Below are 17,377 nucleotides of genomic sequence, written 5' to 3'. Positions count from 1 at the left end.
TCAGTGCTTTGTGACCACCTAGAGGGGTGGGATAGGGAGGGTGGGAGGGAGATGCAAGAGAGAGGAGATATGGGGATACATGTATATGTATAGCTGATTCACTTTGTTATACAGCAGCAACTAACACACCATTGTAAAGCAATTATACTCCAATAAAGATGTTTAAAAAAAAAAAAATGGGCAGAAGACCTTAATAGACATTTAGGTCCAGAGAAGACATACAGATAGCCAACAGGCACATGAAAAGAGGCTCAACATTGCTAGGTGCTGGAGAGGGTGTGGAGAAAAGGGAGCCCTCCTAACCTGTTGGTGGGAATGTAAGTTGGTGCAGCCACTATGGAGAACAGTATGGAGGGTCCTCAGAAAACTAAAAATAGAACTACCATATGATCCAGCAATCCCACTCCTGGGCATATATCCGGAAAAGACAAAAACTCTAATTCGAAAAGATGCACGCACCCGATGTTCATAGGAGTACCATTTATAATAGCCAGGTCATGGAAGCAACCTAAATGCCCATCGACAGACGAATGGATAAAGAAGATGTGGTACATATATACAATGGAATATTACTCAGCCATAAAAAAGAATGATATAATGCAATTTGCAGCCACATGGACGGACCTAGAGATGATCATACTAAGTGAAGTAAGCCAAAGAAAGACAAATAGCGTATGACATCACTTATATGTAGAATCTAAAATATGACACAAATGAACTCATCTACGAAGCAGAAACAGACTCACAGACATAGTGAACAGACTTGTGGTTGCCAAGGGGCAGGGGGGTGGGGGAGAGATGGATTGGGAGTTTGGGATTAGCAGATGCAAACTATTATATATAGGATGAATACACAACAAAATCCTGCTGTATAGCACAGGGAACTCTACTCTTCTGTGATAAACCACAATGGGAAAAAATATGAAAAACAATATGTATATATAATATATAACTGAATCACTTTGCTGTACCCCTGAAACTAACACAACATTGTAAATCAACTATACTTCAATAAAAAAAAATTTTTTTTAAAGACTTATGGGTGGATCCCTGGCTGAACACACCCTCTACACTCGGCTAACCGCAGGCAGATTTGGCCAAAATTTCCACAGCACACCTGGTGGAATTACACCTCCAAGAATCTCCCTTGGAAACTAAGGTTCCCACAAAGCCACCCTAGGACACACAGTGCTTTCTCCATTTTTTAAAATTAATTTTTATTGTTGTATAGTTGATTTACAACGTTGTGTTTGTTTTCTTCCTTTTTATATTCATTTCTCTGTTTATCAGTGCAAAATCCAGCAGGGCCAAGCTGCACCTGGTTATGCAGAGTTACGTTTAGCAGTCCTCCCGGAATCTGTTTATTACTTTGAAATCGGATGCGGTGTCCACCGTGAATTATCCTTGTCAGCACCAACAGTCTCACCCAGACTCCCAGCACGTCCTCCGTGGCTGAATTCTATGTTATTTGGCTACTGCCATTCAGCGGAACGTGTGTTCCTTACTGCGAATCCTTCCAACCCCCAATGTTCTGTGAAGTCTCCTCAATGCACGTTACATTGTTCATTGCAATAGCTACAGCCAGAACCACCATTCCCATAGCCGCTTTGAACGCTCAAAATCCAGCTTTCAAAGGCTCACAAATGTCTTTTCAGAGATTCACACAGAGGGAAGCAACCCTGGTGGAAATATGCTCAGAAGTATTTCTACTTTGCCAACGGGCCTCCAGGCCAAGACGGGAAACTCTGGGATACAAAGTGAGTGTCCTGCAGGGCCGGGTTTTGCCCAGGATGCCTGGTTCCCATAGAAACAAGCCTTGTCCGCCCCACTTCCTGCATGGGAGACCCCAGTTCCAACGCGCACGATTTGACTAGCTATCACAGCATCAGGGCCCCCTTCCTGGAGTTTTAGACTTTCAGTGTGACAAGTGTAGAGATATGTGTATTTATATCATGCTGGCAGCCAACCGACCTCTTCTGTTTCACTTCCCCACTTTTTCTGGAAGCCACTGCATGTGGAAGGTCCTCCCAGGAAGTCCCTCGAGGCTTCCGGGCGGGCGAAAGGAGTGATGGTTTACAAGACAAGGGCCCCTCTCATATGCAGAGCTTGGAAGCAACGAGCTTCCGAACGAACGAGGTTTGGTTCCCGCAGGGCTTGGGAGGCTACTGGGACTCTCACACCTTCTTCTTTCTTTCCCAGCTGCTTCAAAAACATTTCTTAACAACCACAATGATAAACAGAACTACCATATGACCCAGCAATCCCACTCCTGGGCATACACCCAGAGAAAACCATAATTCCAAAAGACACATGCACCCCCCATGGTCACAGCAGCATTATTTACAATAGCCAGGACATGGAAGCACCCTAAGTGTCCATCAGCAGAGGAATGGATAAAGGAGACGTGGTACATACATACAGTGGAATACTACTCAGCCAGAGAAAGGAACGAAACTGTGCCATTTGCAGAGATGTGGTTGGACCTAGAGACTGTCATACAGAGTGAAGTAAGTCAGAAAGAGAAAAGCAAATACCGGATATTAATGCATATATGTGGAATCTAGAAAAATGGTAGAGATGAACCTATTTGCAAAGCAGAAAGAGAGACACAGACGTAGAGAACAAACGTATGGACACCAAGGGGGGAAAGGGGGGATGGGATGAATTGGGAGATTGGGATTGACATATATACACTACTATGTATAAAATAGATAACTAAGGAGAACCTGCTGTACAGCACAGGGAACTCTACTCACTGCTCTGTGGTGACCTAAATGGGAAGGAAATCCAAAAAGGAGTGGACATATGTATACGTATGACTGATTCACTTTGCTGTACAGCAGAAACTAACACAACATTGTAAAGCAACTCTACTCCAGTACAAATTTAAAATATGTATATATAAATAAAAAGAAAATTAAAAAACGGAAATAATAAAGGGAGCCCACTGAGGAAAAAAACCTGAGTTTTTTAAACGGGCAAAGAACATGAACAGATATTTCTGCAAAGAAGATATGCTAATGGCCAGTAAGCACATGAAAAGACGCTGAACATCACTAATCGTTAGAGAAATGCAAATCAAAAGCACAACGAGACACCACCTCACACCCACTAGGATGGCTGTAAACAGAAACAAAAACAGAAAATAACGAGTGTGGGTGAGGCTGTGAAGAAAAGGGACCCTCCTACACTGTTGGTGGGAATGTAAATTGATACAGCCACTCTGGAAAACAGTGTGGAGGGTCCTTAAAAAGCTAAACATAGATTTACCGTACAATCCAGCAATTCCACTTTTGGTATTTATCCAAAGGAACTGAAAGCAGGGTTTTGAAGAGATACTTGCACACCCGGGTTCACAGAAGCCTTATTCACAAAGGTGGAAACAAGACAAGTGCCCATGCATGGATGAATGGATAAACAAGGTGTGGTCCATCCACACAATGGAATCGTATTCAGTCATAAAAAGGCAGGAGACTCTGACACAGGCTACAGCATGGATGAACCTTGAGGCCACTGTGCTCAGTGAAAGAAGCCAGACACAGAAAGACACATATTGTGTAACTCCATTTACAGGAAATACCCAGAACACGCAAATCCCTAGTCAGAAAGAAAAATGGGTGCCGGGGCCAGGGGAGGGGAAAGGGGGAGTTAGTGTTTCACGGGGACAGAGTTTCAGTTTTGCACAAGGCAACGAGTTCTGGAGAGGATGATGGTGATGTCTGCACGACAGTGTGAACGGACTTAACGCTACTTAACACTTAAAAACGGTTAAAAGGGTGCATTTCATGCTTTGTCTATTTCACTACAATAAAATGGTTATTAAAAAGTTTCAAACACACATCCTAGGCCTTCCTTTGCTCCAATAAAACTGAAAGTTGGCATGATTTCTTCAACCTCAAGTAAAAAAGAAGGGGAAGAAAATGAAGGAGGGATGACACACACTAAAAAGAAAGAAGACGGAGAACACTGATGTGTGCGTGGGCAATCCCCGCCCCATGCCCCGAGGTTCTCCTCCCGGGGGCAGGGATCACGTTGTACTAAAAGCGCTATTTGCCTTTTATTCCACGGCTTTCACTCTGTGGGTACCCTGGGAAGTTTCTGAGCAGGACAGACCCGAGTTAAGATTTAATGAGCCATTTATATGTGTGTCTCTTTCCAACGGCTGCTGTAACAATAGCGCACCCTCAAGGCTCAAATGATGCCTATTTATTATCTCACAGGTCTGGGGGGTCAGAAGCCCCACAAAGCTAAGACCCCGGTGTCAGCGGGGCTGGTTCCTTCTCGAGGCGCCAAGGGAGAACCTGTTTCTTGCATTTTCCGGCTTCTACAGACCACCCACATTGCTTGGCTCCGTGGTCCCTTCCTCCATTCTCAAGTCCCGCAAAGGCTGGTCCTATGCTCCCCACATCACATCACTCTGCCCTCCTTCTCCCTCCCTCGCCCACTTTGAAGGACCCTGTGCTTACACTGAGCGCATCTGGACAATCCAGGATCATCTCCATCTTAAGGTCAGCTCATGACCAACCTTAACTCTACCTGCTACTGTAATTCCCTTTTGCCACGTAAGGGAACATGCCCACCTGCTCTGGGGATGAGGAATTAGGGATTGGACATCTTCGGGGGTCATTTTTCTGCTGGCCACACACGGTCAAGAAGGGATGTAGCTGGGACCTAGACCCATATCCTCCGACAGAATCAACGTCACAGTTAATTTCCCACCAAAGTTTTCTATAAACTCTCGTGGTTCTCTCCTTCCTCCCGGTGGGCACGTCAAAGAATTTAACAAGGCTTGACAGACAGCTGGGCTTTTTTTCTAAAATAAATAAATAAAATAAATCTAGAGCCTTATCACAAAATCAAAGATGATAAAGCACAATTTCTCTTCTAAAACATGGATTCAGACAAAGTCAGGCCACTAAAAATAAATGGTGTGTATGAGGGAAATAAAGCCTAGATGATTGCTCTTCTCCGGGATACTTTCTCTTTGGAATCCACAGCCCTGGCGCTCACCTCGGGCTGCAATGCCAGGAGCAGAGCCCTTGACGTGGTTTTGTGAGCGCCGTGAAACTGCCAGGCGTCTCCTCGCAGACAAGGAGCTAAGGTGTTTCTCAGGGAACTGAGATCACGCCTGCTTCTACCAGGGCTTCCTGGAAGACACACTTTCACTTTTATTTTGTTTGGGCTTTTGGTTTGGTTTTGTAATGTTTATTTATTTTTGGCCACACCGCGCGGCTTGTGGGATCTCAGCTCCCCAACCACGGATTGAACCTGGGCCCTCAGCAGTGAGAGCGCCGAGTTCTAACCACTGGACCGCCGGGGAATTCCCTGCTTTGCTTTAAATATCAAAACTTTGTGTTTTTGATATTTAGTTTAAGTGGTTTAGGGATAATTTAAGAGATTATATGCTATATGACGATTTTACGTTATATATTATATGCTATTGTGTATGTTATGCTATGTCAGTTATGTCATTTATATATCATAATGGCAATTGTATGTTATGACGTACATTGAGTGTCATGTTGTGTCAATTACATGTTATGGTATGTATTGCATGTTATATGTCAGCTATAATGTCCTCTTATGTATCAATCATAAAGGCAACTATATGATATGACATACTTTTTACATCATGTCATATGTCAATTACATGTTATGACATATGTTATGTGTCAGTTATAATGTCATGTTATATATCATAATGGCAATTATAAGATATATGTTATAGGTCAAGCGTAACATCATGATAACAAGGGCATATTATGAGATATAACATGACATAACATTTGTTATAAGTCAATTAAATCTATGTCACATGTCACATTAAAACATGATCATTTCTGGGACAAAGTGAGAGAGTGGCATGGACATATACACACTACCAAATGTAAAGTAGATAGCTAGTGGGAAGCAGCCGCATAGCACAGGGAGATCAGCTCGGTGCTTTGTGACCACCTAGAGGGGTGGGGTAGGGAGGGTGGGAGGGAGACTCAAGAGGGGATATGGGGATATATGTATATATACAGCTGATTCACATTGTGATACAGCAGCAACTAATACACCATTGTAAAGCAATTAACCTCTAAAAAAGATGTTAAAAAAAAAAAAAGATCATTTGATACATGCATATTCTGAAATAATTACTGTGATAATACTGAACATCTCCAACCCTTCATATAATTACCATTTCGTTTTCTTGGTGAGAACACTTAAAAATTGCTAAAGAGAGTAGATCTTAATTAGGTAATACAGCACTGTTAACCAGAGCCCGATTCAAGAGGGTGCAGTGCACAAAACGCAGCAGTGTTTAATTCAAAGACATGACATAAGGGAGGACTGCAGCCGCGCTCTCTGGACGGGGCAGTGTCACTTGTGCGAGTGAACAATTCCGTGCTGCGCCTGGGCGATGCCCACGTGAGGAAGTAAAGCGCTTATGTGGAAGGGGGGTGTTCTACTTGCTGAAATCATTTTACTTTGCATTAATTCAATGCCACTTTCTTGATATGGATAGTTGCCCATATTTTGAACATGGTGGGGCAAAATGATGCTCCTTATCTGGAAAGAAGGAAGGAAGGAAGGGAGGTGGGTGGGAGGGAGGGAGGGAGGGAGGGAGAAGTGAAATAACAAAGAAAGAGAACAGATATTCCAAGCGTCAGTTGTTCATGGCGGGGTACCTGGTAAGGTGGAGCGTTAAAATATTTTAGCGAAAGAAGATGCCTTAAAATGTTTCCATCTTGCAAATATCTGACAGGTTGCTATAACTGAAGAAACATTGACGGAAATGACAAAATACGTTTCATTTATCAGATCGCCAAAGGTCTAACCATTTGGTGGTGTGCCGGTCTGGGGGCGATGTGGGAAAAGGGGCCATTTTAGTAGCTCTTTACGACAGTGGTCACTGGTGCCACGGGCACCGCAAAGGCGAGGCGGCAGCCACTAGCAAAACAACTCATGCATATTTGAGAAGATGCCACAGAGACACTCATTTTAAAGCCGAGATGAAATGCCCATGCTTATTGGTATGAGAGAAGGAAAGATGATACCAATTAACAATAAGATTGGTACCATATGAGATCAGCAAAAAGCCGTGACACCATCTGTTGGTCAGGACGTGGATGAATTCGAGCTGCATATACTTCCGGCGGCGGTGTAAACTTGGACCAAATCCTGAGAATCCCATGTGCAAAACTGACATTCACACACCCTGGAAACGAGTTTCAGGTCTGCACCCCAGAAACAGTCTTGCACACACATTCCAAGACACAACTATCCACATCCACATGACTTGCGCTGGAAAAACCCAGAACCAAGCCAAAACTCTGGCATCCACTGCCCATATCACGTCCAGGGATAACTTCAGTGTATTTAACATGAAACACATACACCCGGACAATTTCTGCAAAGACAACCCAAAACCTGTGAACAAATGTCTTTCACGGGTGGGGTAGTGGGCTCACAGGTGTGTCCTGGGACCAAGTTTTAATTTTCATATTAGTAGCCTTGGGCTCTGAGTTTTTGTTTTTTTTTAACTCCAATGTATTAATGATTTATAAATAGTTTTAAGAGTAAACAGCAATTTAGAAGCCTCTTAATTATCGCTGACAAAGACGTTCTGTAAATGTTAACACACCAAACAAGAAAGCCAAAGAGACGCAATGCAGTTCATTTTTGTAAGCTAATCAACTGACCTTTAAAACCAGTTGAAACAACTGTCGCATAGATTTAAATTTGCTCGACACACAAACCTACACGCACACACACACACACTTTTCCTGAATGCAAACAATCTCAATAGCCTATCCCCAAACTAATGGACTAATGCCTGAGGAATGGACCATTGCATGAACACACATGAAACCTCTCATACACTCTGCAGTTCCCGGTTGCTGATGTCTGGTATGTCGCCCGTCCTAATGCACTCTATTGATCCCGTCTTCAGCTGCTTCACTTTCTCCAAGGAGGGGACCCCGCCAACACACTTGTCATAGATTCTTCAGGAGAACAGACACGACAGAAAATCTGTCTCGTGTCCTACGTACGCTGTCAGATTTTGGCCAAACCCATCAGGCAGCAGGAGCGATTGCTGCATCTCTGCTACAGGTGATGACGGTCCCACCTTGGACCACAGAGACTGCGGCGGATGGGGTCTCCCGACGGTCCCGTGGATCTGCCGCGTGTCCCTCAGCACACAGAGCTGGCATCGCTGGGAGCCTGAGTGGGGCTGCTTCGGGCCCCAGTGCCACCTGTGGGTCAAGGGCGCTGCTCCTTACGCTTTCTGTGTGCTGCTCTCTCTCTCTTTTTGCTCTTTCAGTGCGTTTCTTTCTCCTCTTTGACGTTCTAAACTCGCCGGCAGCTCTCAGCTGGGCAGCTCTACAGCAGAAGCAGCAAAGGGACGGCCAGCTCACGCGTGACCCAAACCAACCCCCTCGTCTTCCTGGGCTCACGTGCAGGAAGGGAGGCCGCTGTCCCAGCCAATGACACTTACAGCAACGTGATGGGTGCCCTTCTAGACCCTGGCAGCGTCCACACGTGCCCCTTCCTACACTTTTTCCATTTTGCCTGCCTTTCCCCACCCCTGGCAGCTTTGCTGTCATGACACTGGAATCTATGTGTTGCAGCTATTCGACTCTGATTGACACACATTCCTACCCCTTACGGAAAACACATTTGTCAATGAAATACTAAAACACTCCTAAAGGGATTCCGGGATTTAGGAAGACAACGCCACACACCCCTAGGGCAGCCAGCTGGGTCGAACTAGGAACAGGACATGGGGGCTCATTAAGGCGCTGACACAGGCTCAAAGCCCGCCTGCCCTCCGGCTCCTGAAGGCCCATCTTCCCCTGATGCCGAGGCCACCTCCCGGGGTACAGATGCCAGCCCACCAGCTCACGGGGTGCGTTTCTCTGTGGTTCTCAGCTGCCCCCGTGCTTGTGCCCCATGGGGGCTGCATTTATCCTTCTCCCCCGCATTTGCCATCTGGCCTCTGGAGAGGAAATGATAGTGTCTGAACAAGGAGGGTGGATCACCCAGGATGCTATCGCCAGGTGAGTTCTCAAAGACTTCCGTGAAAAATACAGCCATCGGACAAACTGCTGGTTATATAAAATAAACAAGGTCCTACTGTAGAGCACAGGAAACTATATGCAATATCCTGTGATAAACCACCATGGAAAAGAATATGAAAAAGATTAGAGGGGCTTCCCTGGTGGCGCAGTTGTTGAGAATCCGCCTGCCAATGCAGGGGACACGGGTTCGAGCCCTGGTCTGGGAAGATCCCACATGCCGCGGAGCAACTAGGCCCGTGAGCCACAACTACTGAGCCTGTGTGTCTGGAGCCTGTGGTCTGCAACAAGAGAGGCCGCGACAGTGAGAGGCCCACGCACCGCGATGGAGAGTGGCCCCTGGCTCGCCGCAACTAGAGAAAGCCCTCGCACAGAAACGAAGACCCAACACAGCCAAAAAATAAAAAAATATATAAAAATAAATAAATTTAAATAGCATATATTGATATTTAAAAAAAAAGATTAGATATATATATTTATAACTGAATCCCTTTGCTGTACACCTGAAACACATTTGTAAGTCAACTACACTTCAACTAAAAAAAACAAAAGTACAGCCGTCAGAACAATGTGTTCTCTCTCCATCTCCAAATATTTAATTTGGTGCTTTCTCTTCTGTTCGGTCGCTTTCTCAAGGAGAACCAAATGTTGAAAACAAATGGGCCAAGAGACACGGACCAGAAGGTCTTCATTCCATGTTAACTTTTCCCAGGGCTGTTTCCATCACTGAGCAAAACGTACTTGGACACGATGCATTCAGAGTTTAGTCATATCCCATTATTTTGTTTGAAAATGCATCAGTGCCCATGTGGGAAGTAAACAGAGCTGCCTTTCCCTAGTTTGTCACTGTTTAAAATAATTTTGGATAATTTGAATGACTTTATTTCAGCAACATCAACAGCCCTAGCACCAGGTGCAGTGTTGAAAAAAAATCAAACAAATGGAATAGAAATGTCATTTCTATTATTTTATGCCCACATATCGAAAGACGATCAGTCTCCAGTCTCTACCTGCCTCAAAAACTGATTCTTCATCAGTAACATGACAGGTTTGGAAGAAACTCACTAGATGCTCAATGTTTGTGGTAAAAACCACATAATATGTATATACTGTTGGTGGGAATGGAAAGTGGTGCAGCCACTGTGGAGAACAGTATGGAGGTACCTCAGAAAATTAAGAAACTACAAAGTAGAGTTGCCACATGGTCCAGCAATCCCACTCCTGGGCATATGTCTGGGAGAAAATTCTAATTAGAAAAGACACATGCACCCCAATGTTCACTGCAGCACTATTTACAATAGCCAGGACATGCAAGCAACCTAAATGTCCATCAACAGATGAATGGATAAAGAAGATGTGGTGCATATATACAATGGGATACTACTCAGCCATAAAAAAAAAAAGAATGAAATAATACCATTTGCAGCAACATGTATGGACCTAGAGATGATCATACTAAGTGAAGTAAGTCAGACAGAAAAACAAATATCATGATATCACTTATATGTGGAATCTAAAAAAAATACAACAAACTAGTGAATATAACAAAGCAGAAGCAGACTCACAGATACAGAGAACAAACTAGTGGTCCCCAGTGTGGAGAGGGAGTGGGGAGGGGCAAGATGGGGGCAGTTAAGAGATACAAACTATTACGTATAAAATAAGCTACTAGGATATACTGTACAGCACAGGGAGTACAGCTAATATTTTATAATAACTATAAATGGACTATCACATTTAACAATTATGAATCACTATATTGTATAACATAATACTGTATGCCAACTATACTTCAATAAAAAAATTTTTTAAAAGATGAAAAATGACATGTGAAATCTACCTCTTACGACACACATATGTATATTACGTGATGTACACAAATATATATAAAACACAACTTGTATATATAGTTATTTATATATAATTATATGCACAAATAGTTTGCACACACATTACATGTGCACAATTTTCAAAATAACATTTCCTACTAGATCAAGAAGCTGGATGGGGACCTCCCTGGTGGCACAGTGGTTAAGAATCCGCCTGCCAATGCAGGGCACACGGGTTCGAGCCCTGGTCTGGAAAGATCCCACATGCTGTGGAGTAACTAAGCCCGTGTGCCACAACTACTAAGCCTGTGCTCTAGAGCCCGGGAGCCACAACTACTGAGCCTGCGTGCCACAACTACTGAAGCCTGCGCTCGAGAGCCCGTGAGCCACAACTACTGAAACCCACGCACCTAGAGCCCGTGCTATGCAACAAGAGAAGCCACCACAATGAGAAGCCCACGCATGACAATGAAGAGTAGCCCCTGCTCGCTGCAACTACAGAAAGCCCACACGCAGCAATGAAGACCCAACGCAGCCAAAAATAAATAAATTTATAAAAAAAAAAAAGAAGCTGGATGAATACAGGGAAATGGAGCTTTATGACATATTACATTTTTCCCAAGGTGAATATATTCAGAAATGACTACCATACATAAAAGAATACTAAGGAGGATTAAAAGCATAAACAATCCACCGACGATTAGTTTTGGATCATGAGACGCAGGGATTTCACAAAAAAGGATGACCCTAATAAAGGATGAAACGAGGTGCGTCTGGCTTTGCCTGTCCGGGAACATGGACTAATCTAATCTTCCTCTGTGATGTTCCTCTTTCCCCATAATCTATATATAACCCATGAATGACCAAATCAGGGGAAGACAGAAGCATAGACCCGTGAAAAGCAAATCAAGTCAGATGAACAGAATGGCCTGTAATAGAAACGCCCAATTAGTAGGAAAAACTAAGGTATCAGGAGTCATTTCATTGGGATTTTGGTAATGCCTTTGATGCCGGCTATAAAATTGAGGTGCATAATAAACTCAGGTTCACTGGTGAAAGCACATGAGGACCAGTGCACCCCCAATGGAAAAGTGGACATAGTAACAGTGAGAAGAGGGGTCTACATACATACGCAGGAGTATGGTTGTATCTGGCTGTGTTAAATTGTCCCTTTATGTGCTATAGGCTGAATTCTGTCCCCTCCAAATTCACGTGTTGAAGTCCTAGCCCCCAGGACCTCAGAACGTGACAGTATTTGGAGATGAGGTCTTCAAAGAGGGGACGAAGGTACAATGAGGTCATTAGGGTGGGTCCTGATCCCAAAGGACAGGTGTCCTTATAAGAAGAGGAGATCAGGACACAGACACACACAGAGAGAAGACCACGTGAGGACACAGGGAGGAGAGGGCCGTCTACAAGCCCAGGAGAGAGGCCTCAGGAGGAACCAGCCCTGCTGACCCTTGGATCTCAGACTCTAGCCTCCAGGACTGGGAGAGATAGATGCCTGATGTTTATAGGCGCCCTCAGTCTGGGCTATTTTATAGTAGCCCGAGCAAACAGATGCAGCACGATTTTACAAACAGTTATAAAAATTATAGCAATCAGCACACCTGCAGGTCCCATATAGCAATTTGTGGAATACACCAGCAAACTTCATTTTAGGGTCAATAAAAAACAAAGTGCGATTTAAGTGTGAAAAACTGAGTTATGGGATAAAGTTTTAAAGCACCGTTAAGACATGATAGAACACATTTGGACAAGTACATGCCCTGCAAGCAATCCCATACTAAGGTCACATTTTTGTGATCTGTATTTGAATCGCAAAGCATTCGTATCTTTGGGCCCCAAAGTGTCCGTACGAATACTCACAGCCTGCAGCACGGCTAACCGAACACCACATGGCAAACTCGGTGCGAAAGGACGAGGCAAAACCAGCTGGGACCCATAACCAAGAGGTGAGAATAAGCACAGTGGCATCCAGAACCGGCTGTACACAATCGCCACACTGACATCCAGAACCGGCTGTATACAACACCCATGATGCCGCTTCCTGAAACTGTGGGACTTGCAATTGAGACGGGCCTGGACCCGGGACCCTTTGCGGCAGGGCTTGCCCCTGGACACACCTCTCCTCCAGCAGCAAAATACAAAGAAACTATAAGGAACTAAAAATAACCGCACACAGCTGTGGGAAATTATAAACAATAAGATACGAAAAGACCAAAACCCAACTGCCATTTCTGAGGTGGTGTCAGCAAAAGCACGGTCCTGCGTGGCACCACCAAGGGGTGGGCAGACCCCATAAGCCATCCCTCCACCCCAACCCACCCAACTACTCCCACCCTCAGCCCGTTAAGGAACCAGCTCGCACTCAGGGAACGAGCAAGGCACCTGTAACTTGTTTTCACTCCCGCCCACTGCAGGACAAGCCCCAGTACAGCCTCGCCTGAATCCCTCATCTGGCTTCTAATCAATTTCTATTGATTAGCGAGACCAAGGACCCAGGCGGGGAACACAGTGACCTCCTTGCCTGAGGGCACAGCCGAAGGTCAGCACCGCTGCCAGCTACCTCTGCAGACGAGTTCCCATAAAATAAAGAATCGCCGTCTTGCGTGAAAACTCCCGGAAGATGCTCATTTGGTTTGTGTACTATATGTTAATAACAGATGATGCGTAAACAGCCGTTTACTCCTATGCGGAAACCACCAATACCTGGAGAGTTGGCATTATATTTACTCACAAGAAACAAACTTTCGCACACAATTTTGGATGATTCATGAGACTTGGGAGTTCCTCTCATGAGCCCATGATGGCAGAATGAAATCATCTTGTATTTTTTTAAACCTATTTCTTTTCTTTTTTTTTGCCGTGGCTTGCAGGATCTTAGTTCCCCGACCAGGGATCAAACCCGTGCCCCCTGCAGTGGAAGCGTGGAGCCCTAGCCCCTGGACCGCCGGGGAAGTCCCCCCTTAAACCTACTTCTTGAACAAGGAGCTCTCCAGGTGGAGAGCGGAGAACTGACCTTTGGCCAAGAGAAACCCACAACCCTTTGGGGACATTTTATACCCAGGGAAGAATAAAGAGTATCCTTATCGTGGGCATGAAGAACTCTGAGGAAAGCCTCCTATCGACCTCAGTCAGCATCCTTGCTAACTCTGAGCGATGCTCCGGGCCCAGAAACGCAGTGGCCTTGTGTCCGAAGAGGGAGCCCAACCCTGAAGAAGGTTCGTTGCGTGGGGTCTACAAGCCCTGCCTGGTGGGTTTTGATGAGTTTTTTCCTTCCTAGTTCCTTCTGGTCAGTTATATTTCTTATAAAACAAAACATAAGTGTGTTCCACTGTAACAAACTCTTTTGCGTCATATTTTAGCTCACCTAGCCTATTACCACATTAACTGTGTAACTTATTCCCGTCTTGATTTTAAAATCTCGCTAAATAAAACTATCGCTTTTGTTGTCGTACCAGGCAAAAAAGGAGTGATGTTTTGGTTAATAATTGGGCAAGTAGGGGGAGGATTCAGCTGGCCGCTCTGGGGAGCATTGTAACGATGATTAACGCTTTTTCTGTAGCGGGGAAATGTTGAAGTCATGAGGCGCTTTTAAGCCAAATGCCACTTCGCCTCTGCTGACAAAGAGTACTGAACACAGGAGTGGCATTTACCTGAACGGAAATGGGGGGCAGCTAATCCACACCTCAACGTTTTCACCCATGTAACACAAAAACAGAAGTCGGGGAAATCGGAGACGCAGCCATGGAAGGAGGAAGACCCTGATCTGAGGCAGGGGATACAACTGCAAGAGGAAACAAATCAAGGATGAAAGGGACAGACTCCAGGGTACAGATAAAAAAATAAATAAAAGCTGGGGGGTGGTGGGAGCTGAGGAAAAGGCACAAAGACCAGTCTCCACGAAGAAGAAACGGGAAAAAAATTAAACTCTATGATTAAAAAAAAAAAGGCCCCTTTTTCTTCATGGGATAAAAGATACCTTCCCTCTGGGAGCATTAGGTGGGGAAGCAGCTGGTGTTTCCCTAGTATGAGGACATGAATATACAACTTATGGATGTTGTGACAGACCAGGGGATGGACCCCTCCCCCCATGCCCCCTGCCTCTCGTTTCTAAGAAAAGCTTTAGCCTCCTAGGCCTTCCCCGATCTCCAGAGAGCAAATTTAATCAGAGAAGTGAGAAAATATAGAAACAAAGGAACACAGTCAAGCAAGACAAAAACTGTAATAGTTTAAGCCACTAAACAAAGTCAAGGACTTTCAGTGCCTCCCTAAGGGCTACAGGTCATATTCTGAGCCACGGCCTTTGTGTTGCTTTGCAGAGACTGAAAGCCACACCAGGTGGGAGCAGTTACCTGCGTGCCGCCCACCAGCACGGAGACCCCAGGTGGTTGGAATCAGAAGGTTGACGACGTGGACTCCTAGGTCCCCACCAACCAAGCCGAACACCGTCCACGAGCTGATCTCGCACCCGAAACCCTCTCCCTCGCCCTGGTTTAAACACCTTTCCCTGAAGGCCTTCGGGGAGTTCGGGTCTCTTGGGCATGAGCTGCCCTTCTCTACACTTGGCCGCACGTGGGGCGTCTTGCAGACAAACGCTGCTCTTTCCTTCACCACAGCCCGGGGTCAGGAGTCGGGCTTTCCTGAGCACGGGACTCAAGCCTGGTTTGGTAGCAATTATCTGCAAGCGCTGCCCTCAACGCGGCTGGCGAACAGGCCTGGGTAGGTGGGCATCCTGTGAATTTCCCCGTGTACCCCAGTGGGGCACAGACCCTGCCCTCACGGGGCTTACACGGGAGAAGTCACTTGGATATAAAACATGAAACACGGTACAGTCTTCTCCGTGTTAAATGCACCTGCAGAGAAGGTCTGGGGTGACTAGATATGGTCTCAGAGAAACTGAGTAATGGACAATCGTCTATTAGTTATTTGCTGGGTAACACAGCCGCTGGGCTGAGGGTCTGATGGGGAATTTGAAGCATGGAAGAGAAGGGCAGTGCCTTGCTTCAAAGCCAGATTTTCACCAGATAATCAACCAGAATGGTTTTTCGGGGGGAGGGAGGGGCAGCAAGGGCAGATGGGACCAATAGTCTGGGAAATGTTTAACACACGCAGCCAAAGGCCCCATATAAGATTATGATACAGGCACCAGGAAAGCGTTAATTCTAGCTACTCTACTGGGAATATACACTCACTGTCTTGAGAAAGTTTCAGGTTTTAATCAGTTACCTCTTGATTTGGCCTTGAATTAGGTTTTTAAAACCTACAGGGTTTTCTAATTGAACTATAGTTGCTGTATAGTCTATTAGTTTCAGGTGTACTCGATTCAGTTTTTTACAGATTTCCAAAAACAGCACAAATTGCAAAGTGAGGTAAAAAATCACAATTTCCACTCAAACTGATACATCGAAAGACATACGATTCCAGTAATTAGAAAATGCATCTTCATTTCCAGATGGTATTTAGCCTGGATTCCCCACCTTGCTTTGACAATGGTCCAACTTATTAAGAATTCAGCCCATTTCTCTCCCACGGCTGTCAGACCAAGTCCACGAGTGACCACAGCCTGGGCTGGATGAAAAAGATGGGGCACAAAACAAAGATGGGCAGGGTGGGTGCAGGCGTCTTTCCGGGTGTCATATTCCATCCAGCTCCACCATATGCAAGTTTGGCAACAATTCGTGGAGACTGCTGTTGGAGTCTTAATGGTTCTTTCTTTTCCCCCGGGTGACCCTATTTGAACCGGGGAGAGTGTAAGCCTCCTCTCCCTCCGTGAGGCTGAACGGGATTGCATGTGGCTCTGTAGAAAGCACGTGGGAACCCAGCCCAGGCTGCACACCTAACGGCACCCGCATTCTTACCTCTGCACCCCATTCACGGCACAGGATCCTGCCCAACAGCACCATGAAAAACGGCGCCAGCGGCTTGTCATCCCTCCTGGACACACGTCTCAGACCTCTCTTCCGGCCGGTGGGGCTTGTGGGGGCACACTGACAGAGACACAGTATCTTTAGGTGACTCAGCGTGTGACAAGCGCCCCCAAGACTTGTCACGGAGCAAAGGCTCACCGCCCGACGTGCACAGAAGCCAATGCTACGGCACCAGCTTTCCCAGAACACGAAGAGCTTCACTGTCAGGTCAACCAGCAAGAGGCTGAGCTCTCAAACCCACGATTCAGCGTCTGGAGTGAACTTTAAGCGGTTAGGGAGTTTCAAGCTTGGAAGCTGATTGGCTAGGCTCAAATCAGGCCATATAAGCTACTCCTGCAGCTGGAAGCCAGATTTTCCTTATTGAAGGGGTTCTCGCTTCATAAAGGGCTCCAGTGGTAACATTTCTAGTTCTTAAGTTCTGTAGACTGAAGAGTCTTGGTTCCGAGGTCACCCTAGAAACATGGGCTCCCGTCTTAAGCATGTGCAGTGCTGTCTCTGTAAAATAACTCGAAGATTGATGAATCAACGACCTATTAAATGAGGCGAAACC

The 17,377-nt window shown here is 45.5% G+C and overlaps 1 long non-coding RNA gene across 8 annotated transcripts in view; it reads right to left on the bottom strand.

The window, feature by feature from the left end:
• The window catches only part of LOC132357804 (uncharacterized), a 90,616-nt gene extending 73,625 nt beyond the window's left edge, over positions 1-16,991 (bottom strand). For all 8 annotated transcript variants that reach the window (XR_009500327.1, XR_009500322.1, XR_009500331.1 and 5 more), the window contains exon 1: positions 16,759-16,991. This is a non-coding gene — a long non-coding RNA (uncharacterized LOC132357804). The remainder of the gene's footprint in view (positions 1-16,758) is intronic.
• Positions 16,992-17,377: the final 386 nt, after the last annotated feature.

The sequence above is a fragment of the Balaenoptera ricei genome, chromosome X (assembly GCF_028023285.1).
Source record: "Balaenoptera ricei isolate mBalRic1 chromosome X, mBalRic1.hap2, whole genome shotgun sequence".
NCBI lineage: Eukaryota > Metazoa > Chordata > Mammalia > Artiodactyla > Balaenopteridae > Balaenoptera > Balaenoptera ricei.
This window is presented reverse-complemented; position numbering and strand designations above follow the sequence as displayed.